This window comes from Lactuca saligna, chromosome 4 (genome assembly GCF_052625555.1).
Source record: "Lactuca saligna cultivar CGN05327 chromosome 4, ASM5262555v1, whole genome shotgun sequence".
NCBI lineage: Eukaryota > Viridiplantae > Streptophyta > Magnoliopsida > Asterales > Asteraceae > Lactuca > Lactuca saligna.
The window spans coordinates 316,869,333-316,890,126 of record NC_136420.1 but is presented as its reverse complement, the minus strand read 5'-3'; the positions used below and the strand labels follow the sequence as shown (position 1 = coordinate 316,890,126).

Below are 20,794 nucleotides of genomic sequence, written 5' to 3'. Positions count from 1 at the left end.
TTTCTGTAAAAGCTTTAGAAGAGCTTGATGAAGAACTGCTACTGTAAAATCTACCTTCATAATTCTACCATTAGGTTTATCAAAAATATTTAAATTTGAAAGTCACAAATCCAATTTCGAATGGCCATACCAAATTCTCCCACGATTTATAATAAAAAACGTGATTATAAAGCCTTATAATGGTTATGAGAATGATCTTGAATGGATAAAAAAGTTACTATGCTCTCCCGTGAAAAAAAGATATAAACGATAAAGTATAAAATCCAAAAAAGTCGAGAAAATTTGACGTTATTGAGAAAAACGACCTTCCAAACTGCCAACACTTGATGGAATCCTTGATTTTCTGTTCACGAAAAAATATATGTGCATTAAAAAATCTAAAACTATTCAACAACCCTTAAATTTGCAAACTTTTCCAAAAATGGGCTGAAACTGTCACTTTTCTGATATTCTGGGACTTAAAATTTAACTCTGCATCAATTTCCCTTTTGATTGTAACAATTTTTGGAATTGATCCAAAAATGCCAAGCTGTGAAAACAACAGGGACCAAAAGTGTCAAATCGTTGAAGTTTTAGGGACCAAAAATATAACTCGGTAGTGTTCTTCCCCATTTCGACGGACGATTAAAAGACCCACTAGAATTGCGACTTAATAAGAACTTTCGTAAGCGAAAGCCAAAAACCGATACCAATCAACTCCATGTAGACTTTCGTTCCGAGCACACCGATACCAAAGCGAATCTGAGCCATTCGCAGTGCCGGTTTCAAGATGTTTCACTGCAAATCAAACAATTGTGAATTCTTGACCTCTCGCTTCCAATCAACCGATTACAAACCCAATGGGAATCTATGTCGACTATGAATCCAAGCACCAGTTCGCTTTGCCAATGTTTGTCGGAGCTACGAATCCAATAATGTTCGCAGGTAAGGACATTCGTTCTAAATTAGTCGTTCAAAACCCAGATGCGAATCACAGTCAAATTTTGACTTTTCGATTTTGACTATACCAAAACCATTTCATTTGATTGTGAGACCTGAGTCCTGATTCCGAGTACCAGTCATACGAATCCTCAATCATTTGTTCCAATTCTGAGAACTCACAGTTTTCTGTTTGATTCCCTTTGCAATCTTGACCAGTGTTTGTGTGTTTGTTTGTTTGTTTAAGGACGCTTCTAGTTACAAACATGGCATCATAATCCCAATCACTATTGTATCGGTTTCTTGATTTCATAACTTCCGTTTCCACACACATGCCCGAAATTGATTTTCTAAATTGAATTTTGGTTTCTATTCCAATTGGAAGCACATCGACTTTACACGTTGTTCCCAAGTTCTACTTAAGGAGGGAAATGGGAGGATATGGAGGGAAAGTGAGGGGTATCGAAGGATAATCGTGTTCCCGAGTTTCATTAATGGAAGGAAAGTGAAGGGAGGGGAAGGATTTTGGAGTCATATTTTCCTTCCAAATTTTCCTCCCAAATTGGGCGGATTTGGGAAGAAAGTGAGGGGAAGAAAAATTTCAACTTTTATTTTCTTTTTTCTCCTAACTCGGGAACACGAAAACATAAATTTTTTCTCTTATTTCTTTTCATTTCCTTCGAACTCGGGAACACAGTATAATGAATATTTTCCTTCCCCTCCCTTTCTTTCGGTCAACATTTTCCTTCCCTTTCGTTTGATGAATTAACAAAAAAACTGGGGAACAAGGCGTAAGAAACCAACAAATCGATTACAAAAATCCATTTCTTAATTGATAACAAAAACAACCTATGAGTTAAAATTGACCATTTGGAAACCCAGTACATCACAAACACCAAATCCCAGTTCTTCAAACAGGTTTCTAGATCAATGAAGTTGATATTGAGATCCGAAACATAAATATCAAACATCCGACTAATCAAGATAGAAAAACTTGAATTCGATTATAGATCATGAATGAAAACTTGATCTCGATTATTGATAATGATGATTTTGTGATATAAGGATCAGATTCAGTGAATAGTAGATGCAACTAGGACGGGAGTACAGGAAACAAGAAACAATTGTCAAACCTTTTCAATTTAGGTTGATGAAATTAGACGTACACAGAATGGATCAAGATAAACCAATAGCAAAGTTGATTTAGACCCTAAGATGAAATAAATGAATAGTAATAGACTGGGATTAACTCGGTTGGAATAATTGATTTTCAGATCCAAAAAAAATTGAATAGCAGGATGGAACACAATAAAATCGTGACTTTGAAGCATAGATTTATTGAATCAAAAGACTTTTATCTCAAAACAAATCAGATACAAAGAACAAAAAAATACCAAGATGAACAGCAGAAGAATATCATAAATCTTTATGAACATTAGATTGAACAAGAACCTTGATTCCAATCCGCCAACACACCAATAATCTTCAGTAACTTGTGCAGAAAATCATCAAACCAAGAAGCGCTACTTCAAAAACCAATAGATCTTCAAAACGCGCTCTGATACCACTTGTTGGGATTAAAACCCTAATTGTGATTTGATGAATAAGATGAGGAATATAAGAACAAACACAAAAGAAGATATATCGAACGATCACTTGATTTATTCAAAACACGAGGAATAGATTACACTTTCAGAATAAACTTAATAATCTAACTCTACATAAGAAACCTCACAACGTGGCAGCTACATCTTGCCTCAATCTTAACTCTAATTATGAATAATATATGAATATTTATAGGGAAAAGACAAGTCTTGGGCTTTAACCTACACTTCATCAATGAGCCCATTGCCATAATCCATGGAGTAATTTGAAACCCTACACCACTCATGTGATGATTATATTGCATATTCTATTATTATTTGTATAGGCATCAATTATATTTTTTTTTTTTTTTTTGAAAAATTGATGTGTAGACATCAGTTTACTTTCATGTATATATTACTTTTGCCCAAAGGTGTAGAATTACATGAAAACATAGTCAAGTTCAATAAACTACATCAAATTAATAATATATATTAAAAAGAATTAAACTTAGTTCACAAAAGATGTCCTCCAAGGCACTTTGATGGTTATAGATACAACACCAATTCTGCATCAGTTACCATCAATCCCTCCATGAATATTGTTGCAGCTGAAACACCAAAACCATAAACAAAGATCCTAAACTCCATCTGTCAACAAGTAGATATATAAATTTCAACATGTTACAAAATCGTGAGTTAAGTGAACATGGTTTGGTTACACATCAGGAACAGTCGGAGACATAATGTTGGGGAAAGGGTAAGGGCTATATAAATATGGAATCTCTATCTTATTATCATTTAAATCAAACAATAATGGAGAATATCAACTTCACACAACCATGGGTACATATGGAGTCATCTATAATCTAACAGTCGAACAATAACGAAGATTGATCTAACACAACTTTACCAGGTAACCACTTTCTACACTGAGTATTTTAGGCTAATTTAATGCCCCATCTGAATGGCTAAATGAATGCAGGGGCAAAATTGTCCATAATTCCCCACCATGGTGTATTAGAAATAAAAAACAGGAGCAGCAGGAAGCTGGAAAAATAAAAATAAAAAAGTTTGTAGAAATGAACAGAAAAGAGACAAACTACTTTGCTCCCAAATCGGCAACTAGAGGAAAAGGTGGTAATGAAGTCTTTAATTCGAGCAACACTGTCAAAACTATAAGCACAGGCTCACATGATGTATGAATTGTGCATATGGAGCCTTGAGCTAATAAGAGAGCAAGACCAAAAAACCAGTTGAATTTCACCAAAATAACACTAGGGGCAAAATGGTCAAGTTGGATCTGAAGGGAGGAATTTATCTCTCAGCCATCCAATTAGCGTGAATGAACACCCAGTAGCACCAGAATAGCAACTAACCATCATGAAAAAGGAACCAACTCTCATGAATAGGCATCCATCCAAAGGAAAATGTGCAACTCAACAACTTTTTAGTAAAAAATGATCAAATGTAAGATGTAGAACATGAAATTCTTGTGGGTAATTAACTCTATGGAACCAACTATGAATATAGCTAGATGTGTGACAACCCAAAATTTTCTATTACTTTGAAAGCTTAGTAAGTCAACTCAATTTAGTGTCAGACTCATTCCTGCTATCATTTAGCATAATTTAGAGTCCGTTTTAGTGTTTTGAGCCTAATACAGTTAAGGAATAAGTGTTAGAAAGTACCTGCTAGAACAACAGTGTAGCAAATCAGACCATACCCCACTCAAAATGAGTTCACGGCCACAAGACCATGAGTTTACGACCATAAAATCATGTGGCCGTAAACTCAAGAGCATATATATATATATATATATATATATATATATATATATATATATATATATATATATATATATATATATATATGGTCCTTGGCCATTTTTCTTATTCTTTCCTTTCCTTGGCTAATTTTACTTCAAATCCTCTCAACTATCATCCTGATCTTCACCTTAGATCTTCAAAAACTAGTAAGTATTCTTCCTTGACTTGTTGATACACTCTTAATCTAGCATTCTCTTATGATTTCATCCATTAAAATCATGTTTTCATAGATCCTCAAGTTTCACCAAGAACACACACTAGTGTTCTTGTCTATAATCAGCCATTTCAAGCTCATATATCGTAACTACTTTAGTCCTAACTTGTTATGTACTAGATTGAACATGCTTAGGCCTTAGAAACATCAAGATTTAAGGGTTGGAAGAGAGTTTACGGCGAAGTATCTCCCAAGGCTGTAAACTCCCTATAATGGTGCAATGTTGCCCTAATTTCCTTCCTTATGCATAGAACTTGGACTAGAACCCTCCACCATTGGACTAGGGACCTTAAACTTTGAGTTGGTACATAATACCATGAGTTTACGGCCGTAAAATGATGGAGGAATGGTCCTTTGGACATAAACTCATGTTAAGGTCAATTCTTGGACCTTAAACTCATTTAGACTCTTGTTTAACCTTGGATCACTTAACCCATTGAGACTTCCTACCTTTAAAACTCTAAATATGGCCATTTAGAGAGTTTATGGCCAGGAGTAAACTCCCCTGGGCTGTAAACTCCTCAACACTCTCCATTGAGAGTGGCCCTTGGGCCATAAACTTAATAGAAAGGCTTTACACCCCTTAGATGCAACCCTAATGTACTCCTAGCACTTGAACGATAGTGTTTTCCATGTTTTAGGGTGTTTATACCTGTCTAATTAGAGTTATAATCACTAATAGTATACATATATATGTCTTTATATGTTATTACGATCATTGTGTGTTCAAGTCTTCACTTGACACCAAGCACTTTGTCCGACACTTCCATACAATCCGCTCACTACAGGTGAGTTCATACCCCTTAATTAACCTTTTAAATGTTTTTAAATGCTTTTATAAGGGGGGGGGGGGGGGGAATACAAGTTGAATCATGATAGTTATTATATCAATCACATGTGATTAATAACTCTCAAACTATGGATTTACTACACTTTTAGCTGGTTTACTAATCATACTACTTCAAAATGATTTCTCAAAACGTTTTACATGTTAAAATCTTTATCAAACTGTCTTACATACTTTATCTTTCCTTCCAAACTTTGATATAACTATGTTTCAAACAAAGGATTTCTTATACTCTAAATTGTTCATATCAAACACACTGCTTTTAAATCGTTTTATAAACTGACATCAAGTCATAAATTCTTATTTATTAAACTTTTCAAAGGTTTTACAGAACTTCTTTTAAACTTTTATATTGTCAAATGCACGCCTATATATGTGTAGTTATATAAGTAATGTTTAAAGGACTTAGGATCGCTAGCTCGCTTTAATTCCTTTTCCTTGTTTGGATGTGGACTTAGGGTATCACTTATTTGTCCGAATGTCGTCTAAATATTAGGTATACATATATAGACATAAAAGTTCTATCAGTCAATTCAGTACCTTTGGGTAGCAAAGGCATACTTTCGATTATACATGTACATTACTAGTAACTATAATAGGAATAGTTAGAAGATACTATTTACTATTCTGAGTACAAGGAATCACACTATGAGTCAGTTCATACATGAGTAAATACATACACTACTCTAATACATACTATATGAAGAGACACTAATACATACTATATGAAGAGACACTAATACGTACTATACAAAAAGATATAAGAAGAGACACTAATACATACTATATGAAGAGACACTAATACATACTATACGAAGAGACACTAATACGTACTATACAAAAAGATATAAGAAGAGACACTAATACATACTATATGAAGAGACACTACTATATCCTATATGTAGGGATACTACTACACACTACAGGACTGACAATTCCACACCCGGCTGCTAGCTACATAGGGATAAGTTCATCTACGGATGTTCTCGGTTGTACTGTTCGGCGAGTTACCGTGCCGTGTTTATCCTAGACAAATGGATACATTCTCAAGGATTATACAATTTTCCTTATTACCTTTACTTTGTGACACATTCAAATAAACGATGAGGTAGAATATATTTTGATATGATTTCAAATAAGTATATTATTTTCGTTATTACCTTTATTTTGTGGTATATTCACATAAACGATGAAGTAGACTATATTTTTATAATAATAGTTATACATGGGAAAAACCGTCATTTTTACAATGATGCATACCTTCAAAACAGTCGGGTCTTGATAGAAGACTACTTTTTATACTAGTAGGAAATATGGGATTTTATAGGGTTTTCATACTTATATAAACTTTTCCTCAAACAATTACAGGTCTTTCATTTCAAGTTTTTACAAATCAATGACACTAAAATACTTATGAATTCACTAGCTTTATGCTGATAAACTCTTTCAAAATAACTTGTATTCTTAGGTCACCAGTAGACAGATACGATGACCAGGTTTTGTGAAGACGGAGTAGTCAAGACTCGTCTTTTATTTTGATTATTCATTATGTTGTTTTATTCTATGAAAGAACACACTTGTATTTAAGATTATACTATTAATACAATGGATGATGTTGTTGCTTGTTTACTACTTTGCATTGTTATGATACTTTAAATGACATCCTCCACCCTAGAACGTTTCCGTCGTTCTTGGTTTTGGGGTGTGACAGATTGGTATCATAGCATTGTTTATAGGAATTGAGTATATCAACCCATAAAAGATATACAGACTATAAATACAATGGGATTAAAAATACTCTGACCAAGAGTTTATATTTTTAAATAATAAATTATTTAACTAAGTATACATACTTGCATTCATACTAAAATCGGTGTCACAATGACAAGAAGAAAAGTATTACGATTGTTGAATATCACAAGTAAGCTCGGGGATCTAGTCCAATTTCTGTAAATTTCAGACTTGTCCGAACAAGTTTGTGTACATTAGGGTTTACGTTTCTGGACATATCCGGAGAATGGATGCTCCTATGATCGTGAAACTTGAACATTGTAAGTTTCACACTGTTATAGTCCGACTTCCGGAATAAAAATATGTTCTGTCAAAATATTCCAGGACTATAAATAGTTTTCTGAACTAAATTAATTCATTATTTACAATTCCAACTAGAGAAAAGCCAATTCTCTTTGACGGATCTTCGGGTTTTCATCCCGGATTGTGAGTCTGCTTTCCTAAACATATTTTAATGCTTGCTATATGCTTTATAACATCATTATATGTCCAAAATCAACAAGATTAGAGGAGTTTACGGCCAAAGAACACTTAGGCCGTAAACCCCTTTCAAATGGGCAAACATGCCCTAACTTGCCTCCTTGAGCTTTAGGACTTTAACCACTAGTTCTTGTGCTTGTTTTGGACTTGTAAACACTTCAAAATGATATAGTTTTAGGAGTTTACGGCCAAGGAAAGGATCTTGGGCCGTAAACCCCTCTTGCTTAAGTAAAAATCATTTCAAGCACACCTAAGGCCTTAAGACAAATTACCTTGCATACTTGGGACTAGAATGGAGAGTAGAACACATCAAAACAACTCCTTGAAAGGAGTTTACAGCCAATGAATATAACTTGGGTCGTAAACTCCAAGTGATGCCCTAAATGTGTGCATCTTGTCCCCATTAGCCTTAGATAAATTCATGGAAGCCATCCTTGATGTTTAAGAGCCTCAAATCAATTAAAATCCAAGAGTTTACGGCCGTAAACTCTAGGATGAGAGGACTTTGGGCCAAAAGCTCCATTAAGGAGTATACAAGAGCCTTACACTACTTCATATGTTATTCCAACAAAGCTAGGAGTGAGCTAGGACCAAGATAGCACCACAAAACACCCAAAACAACCCTTTGAGGAGTTCACGGCCATAAACCCATGAGTTTACGGCCGTAAACTCCAAGGTGTGGAGTTTGTTGGGTGGTGAACTCCTATACAAGGCCATTTGATGTTTCAAACCCTTTTGCCTTGTCCCGTAACAACTTAGATGCAATCATTTGAACCTTAAACACTCATAAGAGTGTTTACATGTTCCTAATTGTGTTAACTTACTTTGTTAAGTTATTATGTGGCTAAATAGTTATATATATGTTTATTATATGATAACTAGGCTCGAACGTGTGAACAAGTCTCCGTTTGACACTTAGCACGGTACCCGATACCTCAATTCAAACGACTCACCACATTTGAGTTCATACCCCTTGAATCAACCTTTGAAATGATTTTAAATGTTTTAAACACTTTATGGGGGGGGGGGGGGGATACAAGTCAAATACTTATAGTTATTGCTTCAGTCACATGTGATTTCATTTAATCACATGTGATTAATAACTAGGAAAACAACGATTTTCACCAATGTTCAAACTGTTTCACTTCAAATGTTTTACAAACTCTTTTTACTTATCAAATGCTTTATTTAAACTTTGTTCTATTTCTTATAAATTGCATGCCTATATACGTATAGATGTATAAATAATGTTTAAAAGGCTTAGGAAAGCCACCTATCCTATTTCCTTTTCCTCGATTTGGATGTGGTCTGGTGGAGCTTCGGGTGACCATCCGAAGGTCGTTTCAACATTAATTATATATAATATATACATGTATAGACATAAAAGTACTTCCAGATTCATATTTATCGGTACATCATAGTTAGTTACCATCGGGGTAACACAGTACAATACATATACTAGAAACAATACATAGACAATGATGCTAGAAACAATACATATACATATACTAGAAACAATACATATACAATGATGCTAGAAATAATACATATACATATACTAGAACGAGAAACAGTACATATACATGAATACTTTATTATTGTGATTTAAATCGGAGCATGACTTAACTGTCATGGCTCGAGTTGTAGCCAGAATTCTCTTGAAGGGAGAGCGTTGAGTTTGCGTATAGATCTATACTGGATTGACAATCCTACACCTTGCTGCTAGCTACAGCCAGACCTGCAGGTCTGCGGGTGCCAAACGTCATTCCGTTATTACGACCGTTCATTTGTCGTTGTTACTAGTCGATAGTATGGTGCAATTTATCACGTAATGCCTTAATATAAATCCGGTTTAAGGTAGTTAGTACCGCAGTAGTTCTTATAATACAAAGGCTACAGTACTACATTAATTTACCCATTACATATTTTAGTGATAACCTCACTTACACGTTATTGTACAAACTATATTTTGATAAATGATAGTTACATTTGGGAAATTACACACTTTTACATCAAGCGAACATACAAAACAGTCAAGCCTTGGTAGAAGGCTTCTTTAATAGAAAATATAGGATTTTCTGAGAGATTCAAACTTTTACAAACGATTGCAAACTTTTACATACATTTTACAAACTTATACTTGATACAGATTCAAACGTTTTTGAAGGACAACTTCTGACACTAAAATACTTATGAACTCACCAGCTTAATGCTGATAAACTCTTTCAAAATAACTTGTATTCTCAGGTCGTCAGTAGACAGGTACCGAGGCCAGCTTTTGAGAAGATGGAGCGCATTCAAGACTCATCTTATTATTTTGATATACGTTATTTTTGGTGTCTACAATGTACAGAACACACTTGTATTAAAATTATATATTTAATGCAATGGATGATGTTGTTTGCTTATTTACATTTACTGTGTTGTGATACTTACATGACGTCCTCCGCCCCAGAACGTTTCCGCCGTTCTTGGTTTTGGGGTGTGACAGATTGGTATCAGAGCATTGTTTATAGTGAATCAAGTGCATCAACCCATAAAAGATATACTAAACTATAAACCCATTTGGGATTAAAACACTCTAACCAAGAGTCTATACTTAAAATACTAAAATATTTAATTAAGTATACTAGTCTACATTCATACTAAAACCAGTGTCACAACGACAAGAACAAAAGTATTGCGATTGTTAAATATCACAGGTAAGCTCGGGGATATATGGTCAATCCTGGGAATGGCATAGCCTGATCAACTATGCTGGTCCGAGGAGTGATTAGCATATGCCCTAGAATGGTTGTGATGTGTTAACAAGTCTAAAAACTTACCAACAATACCACAAGAAGATTCAATAGAACCTAAACTTAAAATACTATAGGTGTATTTTGTACTACCAACTACTTGTATACTATATCTTTATACCTCTCTTCTCGCGTAGATTTAGATGGCTGGATTCCATCACGGCGACCCGTACTTTCCAAATGAAGGCAACGCAGGATGGCTCGAAGCAGAGTCTGACGATGAACACCCAATTCCATTGGATGATCATCAAGCTGAAGGCTTCTCAGATGGATCAGACTCTGAGCCGGAAGTCAACAACCTACCTCCAGTAGGTCAAGCCCCGAACAACAACCCTCGACCAGCTTTTCTAGGTCCCACTCCCTTGTGGGTAGATAACTTGAATCGCTAGAGTGACGAACAGGGTCAACCCTTACCATACTTTGGGGACCGAACCTTTTACAACGTCAGAAATGGTGGCTCTGCTGACCGAGCTCTACCTATCCTTATCCGTAGGATATCTCGTAATGTCGAGCAAGGTCGAGCAGCCATCGACCGGGTCGTGGAGATTGATGCCAACTCTGGTGTCAACACAGTCCGCATTCGCCGTCTCGAAGAAGATATGGAACGGACCCGGAGAATCAATGAAACTCTGCAGCAACGTCTGGTTGCCTCTCAAGCTGAAGTCATGGAACTTCGAGCTCGTCAAAGAGCTCATGAACGACACCTTCAAGAGGTGGTACGTCAAATGAGAGACCTCAGGGTTCTCCCTAGGAATACTCATCGCCGTTAGATGATGTCTAGTACATCATTATCTTTTGGGTTAAGAATCAGTCCTTTAACATCTGTGCTCTAAGTAGCACTTATCTGTAAAATATTCCTAACTTTCAGTACTCTAATTAGGAATCTAGGAACTGTCAAACTTTCTGTATGGTATGATGTAAGACCTACTGCTAGGTCAATTTTCATTGAACTCGTTACATCAGTAATGCCAGTATTATTGACAACTACCTACTCTGTGGGATGAATCTTTACATTTGGGTTTTCCTACACATCATTTTGATTATGAACACAAACACTCATTCAATTGTTGGGCTATGGTTAGTTAGTCCATGGATCATTCGCACATAGCTTACAAATTGATTCTTACCACTTTTCTCATCTTTATAAACTTATAGTTGAAAGATGCCTCCTCGTAAATCTCCCAGGGCTAGGAATAATCTTGTACCTCCACCGCCTCCTCCACCTGCAGTCATCGATACTGCCGCTCTGAACGCTGCCGTAGCTGCAGCAGTGGCAACTGCCATGGCTCAGTATCACTCATCGGATGCTAGCAGAGGTGGAACCCCGGTTAACTCCATTCCGGTTGAAACTCCTGTGCGCTCGAGAGAGTGCTCTTATAAGGATTTCACCAACTGTAAGCCGAAACCCTTTCATGGGACCGGCGGAGTCATTGCTCTTTCACAATGGTTCGAGAAGACTGAATCAGTCTTCGAAATCTATTCGTGCCCTGCTGCATTCAAGGTGAAATATGCCGCATGCACCTTCGAGGATAAAGCCCTAACGTGGTGGAACGGCCACGTTAAATCTCTAACTCTCGTCGTGGCCAACGACATAGGCTGGGATACGATGAAAGACCTCATGATTGAGGAATACTGCACGAGGGGCGAAATCCAGAAGTTAGAACATGAACTCTGGAACCTGACCATGAAGGGCACCAATGTGATTGCTTACACTGCCCGCTTTAGTGAACTGGTGGCCCTATGCCCCAATATGGTTCCTACTGAAGGGAAGAAGATTGAAAGGTATGTATGGGGGCTAGTTCCTCCGTATCAGGGGAATGTCTTAGCATCCAACCCCGCTACCTTCGACAGTGCCAAGCGTTTGGAACAACGACTCATTGACCATGGAGTCAAGACCCTCGTAACCACAACAACCCTAGCCGTCTCAGAACCATCCAAACCCGCTGACACCAAGCGGAAGTTCTGGGATGACAAGAAGAGGCAGCGAGCTGCCAAGAAGCAGCAAATTGTGGCTGTACATGCCGCAGTAACCCCTACTACTATTGCACCGACAAAGCAGTATGCTGGAAGTTTGCCGAAGTGCAACAAATGCAACTTCCACCACAACGGCCCCTGCCGTGAAATGCAGTGCTCTAACTGCAACAGGAAAGGACACACCGTCCGTTTCTGTAAATTCCCCGCGCAACCGATCACGCAAGTCCCTGGCTCTGGCGCGAGCCCAACTTGCTATGGATGTGGCGAAACAGGCCACTATAAGAGGGACTTCCCTAAAGCGAGAAATGCTGGGGGAGCAGGGAGGGTACTAGCTATAGGCCACGGGGAAGCAGTCGCTGACCCGACAGTGGTGACTGGTACGTTCCTCCTCGATAACTCCTATGCATGCGTTCTATTCGATAGTGGAGCGGAGCGAAGCTTCGTAAACCACAAATTTGCTCGCATGCTTAAACCACAACCACACGCACTTAAAGAACAATTCACAGTAGAAATGGCTAACGGCAAAACAGAAAACACCAGTAGCATATACTTAGGATGTATCCTAACCCTAGATAACCACTCATTCCCAATCGACCTCATGCCGGTCTCAATAAAAAGTTTTGACGTCATCATCGGCATGGATTGGTTGAGTCTTCATCGCGCCGACATCATGTGCTTCGAGAAAGCAGTCCGACTAAACCTTCCGTCTAACGAAATTCTTATAGTCTACGGCGACAAACCTGGTGCGAGTCTTCGCATTATATCAAGTATTCAGGCACAGAAATATCTACGCAAAGAATACCACGCATTCCTTGCTCACGTCATCGACACGAACCTCGAAACGAAAGAACTCAAGAACATTCCAATAGCGAGCGACTTTCCCGACATTTTCCCAGAAGAACTACCTGGATTACCTCCGCAACGACAGGTCGAGTTCCGAATCGACTTAGTCCCAGGAGCTATCCCAGTAGCCAAGTCGCCCTACCGATTAGCACCAGCAGAGATGCAGGAATTATCCGGTCAACTTAACGAACTGCTCAGCAAGGGCTTCATAAGACCAAGCTTCTCACCTTGGGGAGCACCGGTCTTGTTTGTTAAGAAGAAAGACGGATCATTCCGTATGTGTATCGACTACAGAGAACTCAACAAACTGACGGTCAAAAATCGTTACCCTCTACCTCACATAGACGATCTATTTGACCAACTGCAAGGGGCGAACTATTTTTACTTATCAAATGCTTTATTTAAACTTTGTTCTATTTCTTATAAATTGCATGCCTATATACGTATAGATGTATAAATAATGTTTAAAAGGCTTAGGAAAGCCACCTATCCTATTTCCTTTTCCTCGATTTGGATGTGGTCTGGTGGAGCTTCGGGTGACCATCCGAAGGTCGTTTCAACATTAATTATATATAATATATACATGTATAGACATAAAAGTACTTCCAGATTCATATTTATCGGTACATCATAGTTAGTTACCATCGGGGTAACACAGTACAATACATATACTAGAAACAATACATATACAATGATGCTAGAAACAATACATATACATATACTAGAAACAATACATATACAATGATGCTAGAAACAATACATATACATATACTAGAACGAGAAACAGTACATATACATGAATACTTTATTATTGTGATTTAAATCGGAGCATGACTTAACTGTCATGGCTCGAGTTGTAGCCAGAATTCTCTTGAAGGGAGAGCGTTGAGTTTGTGTATAGATCTATACTGGATTGACAATCCTACACCTTGCTGCTAGCTACAGCCGGACCTGCAGGTCTGCGGGTGCCAAACGTCATTCCATTATTACGACCGTTCATTTGTCGTTGTTACTAGTCGATAGTATGGTGCAATTTATCACGTAATGCCTTAATATAAATCCGGTTTAAGGTAGTTAGTACCGCAGTAGTTCTTATAATACAAAGGCTATAGTACTACATTAATTTACCCATTACATATTTTAGTGATAACCTCACTTACACGTTATTGTACAAACTATATTTTAATAAATGATTGTTACATTTGGGAAATTACACACTTTTACATCAAGCGAACATACAAAACAGTCAAGCCTTGGTAGAAGGCTTCTTTAATAGAAAATATAGGATTTTCTGAGAGATTCAAACTTTTACAAACGATTGCAAACTTTTACATACATTTTACAAACTTATACTTGATACAGATTCAAACGTTTTTGAAGGACAACTTCTGACACTAAAATACTTATGAACTCACCAGCTTAATGCTGATAAACTCTTTCAAAATAACTTGTATTCTCAGGTCGTCGGTAGACAGGTACCGAGGCCAGCTTTTGAGAAGATGGAGCGCATTCAAGACTCATCTTATTATTTTGATATACGTTATTTTTGGTGTCTACAATGTACAGAACACACTTGTATTAAAATTATATATTTAATGCAATGGATGATGTTGTTTGCTTATTTACATTTACTGTGTTGTGATACTTACATGACGTCCTCCGCCCCAGAACGTTTCCGCCGTTCTTGGTTTTGGGGTGTGACAATCTAATAATTATTTCTTTATCCCAATTCTCGCGTAGATAACATGGCTGGACTCCATCCCCACAGTGACTTGTATTTCCCGAACGAAGGCAATGATGGATGGTTTGAAGAAGAGCCAAAAGGTGATCATCCAATCCCTGTGGATGATCACCATGCTGAAGGCTTTTCGGATGGTGCTAAATTTGAGCCCGAGATTGAGAACCTACCCCCGAAAGCTCACGTTTCGAATCCTAACCCTCGTCCGGCTTTTCATGGCCCAACGCCTCCTTGGGTAGAATGCTTTTAAACATGGAGCGAAGAGCAAGATCAACCTATGTCATTTAATGGAGACCAAAGCTTCTACAACTTAAACTAGGACTGCATAATAGGGATGTAGGTTAAACCCTCGAGAACATACTACTACTCTTTACATGAATGATCGAAATACATCTAGGTTCAATCATAATCACTCACAAACCCCTTTTATTTCGTATAACGGAATCATGTCGTAATGCAAAAACAGTCAGATGAACAACGAAACCCCTATCCTTCATATCGACGTCGCTACATTCTGAGCCACGATAATAGCTGTCATGACAGCTGTCCTTGCAAACCTCAACCCTGGCAATGAAAACAAGACTGGCAAAGGGGTCGACAATTTTGATCGTTGTATCGATCCGGGAAGCCAACAAATGATAACAGTCACGGACTTGCAAAGCCATAAAACCGAGAAGAAGAAACGAAAGTGCCAAGCCCAAAAGGAGCGCAATCAATCCCAAAGACTTTCCATACTACAACAAGAAGTGATAACCGCTGCCATTTCAGCACCAATCAGACCATACAAGGGAAAACTTCCAAAGTGTACCAAGTGTAGCTTTCATCATAATGGGGCTTGCCATGAAATGCAATGCTGCAATTGCCACAAAATAGGGCACCATGTCCGTAGCTATGGAGCACCGGCACGACCCATCACTCAAGTCCCTAGCATCAGGGTCAGCCCGACATACTATGGTTGTGGTGAAACTGGACACTATAAAAGGAATTATCCAAAGGGGAAGAACAAAGAAATCATTCGTGTCCACATAACTCTGACTCGACACATCCCTTCCACCACCGATGCTAGTACTAGCCAGATATGTCACCAATGCGGTGAGATAGGGCACCACAAGAAGGATTGTCCCATAAGAAATAACTATAGCACAGATGGGAAGATACTAAGGATCACTGCCGCAGGAGAAACTACTCCGGACCCACGTTGAAGTAATTAAGGAATTTCGTTGTAATAGACTTATAAACTGTTAAAAACTAGTGCAAAGTGAGTCTTATCTTTTGCGAGATCCCATCAGTCAAGGGGCCCTCCTGCTGCGTATACTTGCCTTTTGTAGTATACATTGTTCGCAACAGTAGTCTTGTAGTTAATCTAAAGTATTGTAACTCTGTTAAAAGTTGCATTGTTGTGTTTTGTCTATAACGCCTTAATGACCAAGACTAATGCCTTTATTTCCATGTGAGTCCAATATTATCATACAACTTGAGTCAATTCGATCCTCACAATATGAGTTTCGTGCGTAAATCTCTTTCTCCATAATCGTCTTTCTAGTGAAGCTGTTATTCCAGAACTCCGAGGTACTCATGCATAAAGTACCTTATGTTTCGTATCCTTCCTAAAGAAACATCAACAAACCTCCCCAGAATACCACTCGTAAAGTACGTCAAGTTCAATCCAAAGAACCTTACGGTTGATCTATCGCTGAATAATGTATACATAAGTGTGGTATATAATCAAGGTTCTACAGGTAGAATTGATGATTCTGCTTTAACTTCTTTTCCTTCTTTGGATGTGAGCTTAAAGAAGAATCATTTATTCCACTAACTTTTCAATCTTAATTATATACGAATCGTATACACGAGACTATGATTGATGAACCATGTATGAATAATAATATGAAATTCAGGACGGAGACTGCTCAAGACTATGAGTGATCGTGCTGCCATTCGAATAAACTTAGAATCAATCAAATGCTACCCCTATAGCTGATTTGCCCTATAGTCTAGCGATACAGAGATCCAAGAACCGCCCGGTAAATTTAACGAACTGCTCAGCAAGAGCTCTGTAGGACCAAGCTCCTCACCCTGGGGAACTCCGGTCTTGTTCATCAAGAAGAAAGACGGATTGTTTCGTATATGCATCAACTAATAGTGATCTCGACAAGATTTCCATTTGGAATCACTACCCTCTGCCTCGCATAGATGAATTGGTTGACCAACTGCAAGGAATGATTTACCTTTCAGAGATCGGCTTGAGATCCGAAGATCACCAGTTACGAGTGTTAGAGAAGGATGTCCTGATGATGACCTTCCGAACTCAATGCGGATGCTACGAGTTCGTAGTGATACCCATCGAATGAGACAAATACGCTGCAATATTCATGGACTAAATGATTAGGGTATATCGTCCTTACTTGGATTAGTTCGTCATTGTCCTTGTAAATGATCTATATATCTACTCTCATAGTAAGAAAGAACATAGAAAGCATATACGACAGACCATGGAAACATTTCGATCAAGGAAGCTCTACGCGAAGTTCTCTAAATACGAGTTTTTGATTTGAAGAGTCGAATTCCTAAGGCACACTATTAGTGAAGTGGGAATTCATGAGGACCCTTCCAAAATCAAAACTGTTGAGAATTAGTCAACTCCAAAGATGCCTATGGGAATTCATCAATTTCTAGGTCTCACTGACTACTGTCATAGATTCATTCAAAACTTCTCTGGAATTACGGAACCTCTTACGACTTTGACGCAAAAGGGAGTGGCCCTTGACTAGGAAGAGAAGCAAGAGAAGGAAACCTTTGGAATTCCAAGGGGGATACCACGTTCCTTTGAAGGTCTCACCCTGGAAGGGATTGATACGCTTCGGAAGGCGTGGAAAGCTAAATCCAAGATAGTTAGGGCCTTCGAGATTCTTGCCGAAATTGGCCCTATAACTTCCAAATTCAACCTACCCCGCGAACTCAGTAACGTGAATTCTACTTTCCACTCCTTGAAACTTGAAAAAGTACCTTTCCGTTAGGACTCTTATAATCCATCTCGACGAGTTCGAGATCAATAAGAGCCTCACCTTCGTGGAAGAACCGTAGTGATCATGGACCGATATGTCAAGCGGACGAAGCAAAGCCGCATCCCATTAGTGAAGGTTCACTGGAATGCCAAGCGAGGACCTGAATTCACTTGGGAGCGTGAGGATTCAATCGAATATGAAGCATCATCATCTCTTTACTTGATTATTTATATCCACTCCTTTACCTAAAGTCCAATTTCGACGAAATTCCCTCTAACGGGGGGATGATGTGACAACCCGAAATTTTCTATTACTTTGAAAGCTCAGTCGGTCAACTCAATTTAGTGTCAGACTTATTCCTACTATCATTTAGCTTAACTTAGAGTCAATAATACATACTATATGAAGAGACACTAATACATACTATATGAAGAGATACTACTATATACTATATGTAGAGATACTACTACACACTACGGGACTGAACATTCCACACCTTGTTGCTAGCTACAAAGGGATAAGTTCATCTACGAATGTTCTCGGTTGTACTGTTCGGCGAGTTACCATGCCGTGTTTATCCTAGACAAACGGATACATTCTCAAGGATTATACAATTTTCCTTATTACCTTTACTTTGTGACACATTCACATAAACGATGAGGTAGAATATATTTTTATATGATTTCAAATAAGTATATTATTTTCCTTATTACCTTTATTTTGTGGTACATTCACATAAACGATGAGGTAGACTATATTTTTATAATAATAGTTATACATGGGAAAAACCGTCATTTTTACAATGATGCATACCTTCAAAACAGTCGGGTCTTGGTAGAACACTAATTTTTGTACTAGTAGGAAATATGGGATTTTCTAGGGTTTTCATACTTATACAAAGTTTTCCTCAAACAATTACAGGTCTTTCATTTCAAGTTTTTATAAATCAATGACACTAAAATACTTATGAATTCACCAGCTTTATGCTGATAAACTCTTTCAAAATAACTTGTATTTTCAGGTCACCAATACACAGGTACGATGACCAGGTTTTGTTAAAACGGAGCAGTCAAGAATCGTCTTTTATTTTGATTATTCATTAAGTTGTTTTATTATATGAAAGAACACATTTGTATTTAAAATTATACTATTAATGCAATTGATGTTGTTGTTGCTTGTTTACTACTTTGCATTATTGTGATACTTTACATGACGTCCTCCGCTCCAAAACATTTCTGCCGTTCTTGGTTTTGGGGTGTGACAAGATGCAAGGTCCACACCAAATACCCTTGAAAAGATTTTGATTACAGGATCTAAATATAATTACCACTAATTTCTAGGATTGTTTAGCTTAATTTTTTTTTATGTAATTCCACTCAATTACAAACATGTGTACAACTAATTTGTCGTTTTTGTCTCGTATGTAGCTACAGGTAATGTTGGAAAATTTGTTCAATGTCTTCACTCTGTAGACACAAAACCAAATACGATTATCATAAAAAAAATATATACTAATTTTTTAATTTCACATAGGAGAAAAAGATATAAGATTATCACCGATTAATATATTAATTTTCAAACTTAATAGACTTAACAGATAATGATAAAATCTTTTTGAATAATAATTATCATTGATTGTTAGGATTACTTTAGCTATTTATTGCATTTATTCGACCATTAACGCATACAGAAACCCAACCGGAGATAACAAATCTGGGAAAAGGCAACTATGTGTTTAATCCTCCATTAACATACATAAAAAATCTAAGTCGAGGAAGATAAAAGCTTCTTGGTATGTACCTTTTAATTTAATTAAATGTTTACTCTCAATTGATTTACTCTTCTTTACACAAGTTTATTGCTTATTTATGTATGCAGAATGCCAAAAGACACCATAAGAATATGATAGCAAGTGAAATCTACAATACATATTTCTTTACCAATCGGTTTCTAGTTTACTCTTATTAACTGTCCCCCTTTTATGTAATTCCACTTGTTGTTTTTATGAAATCAGTTGCATACAAGCATCATAATAAACAATTAACTTTAAAGTGACCCGATTTATGCAAATTTGAGTTGGAATCAAGAACATGAACAAAATAAGGACTAACCTGATGCTATTTTGATAATTTAGGTATGGAAATCTCGACCCCTGTATAGGCCTTTTATTTTTTTTCCTTCTTCGAAATTATCTCTCTTCTTTGTGAATGAATCGGTGCTTGCTTCTATGGGTAAAAAATCGTCATTAATTATATAAGGAGGAATGCAAAAAGGCATATACACAAAAACAAAAATATACAAAGTTAATAGTGTAGATGATCTTGTATTTTTGGAGGGGAAATTAACTGATGTAATTCTGCCATTCTGTCAAATGTAAACACAAAGTAATCTGTAATTGTTTATTGAATATATAATATAAATATTAGCTATTTTTTGTTTTTTTAAGTTTGTTGACATTGTTAATTTATCATTGTTAATAGTAGTTATTTATTTTGAGTTTGATTATATGTTACCAAACAAATTTCATTATATATATATATATATATATATATATATATATATATATATATATATATATATATATATATATATATATATATCTTTACTATATTATTAAGGATATTGCCCATCTCTTGAAAATTAAGAGGTACCACATATCTTACGTTATGTACAATGACATTAAGCAACATACGTATTATACTACACTACACGCTACACAAGGATCGTATACTACACCGTACAATGACCTTACCTAATCTCCTAGCCACAACCAT

The 20,794-nt window shown here is 37.0% G+C and overlaps 1 long non-coding RNA gene across 1 annotated transcript; it reads left to right on the top strand.

Moving 5' to 3' along the window:
* The first annotated feature begins 624 nt into the window (after positions 1–624).
* Positions 625–19,202, top strand: LOC145039673 (uncharacterized). Its single transcript, XR_013679830.1, has 2 exons — positions 625–924; positions 19,042–19,202. It is a non-coding gene; the product is annotated as an uncharacterized LOC145039673 (long non-coding RNA).
* The last annotated feature ends 1,592 nt before the right edge of the window (positions 19,203–20,794 follow it).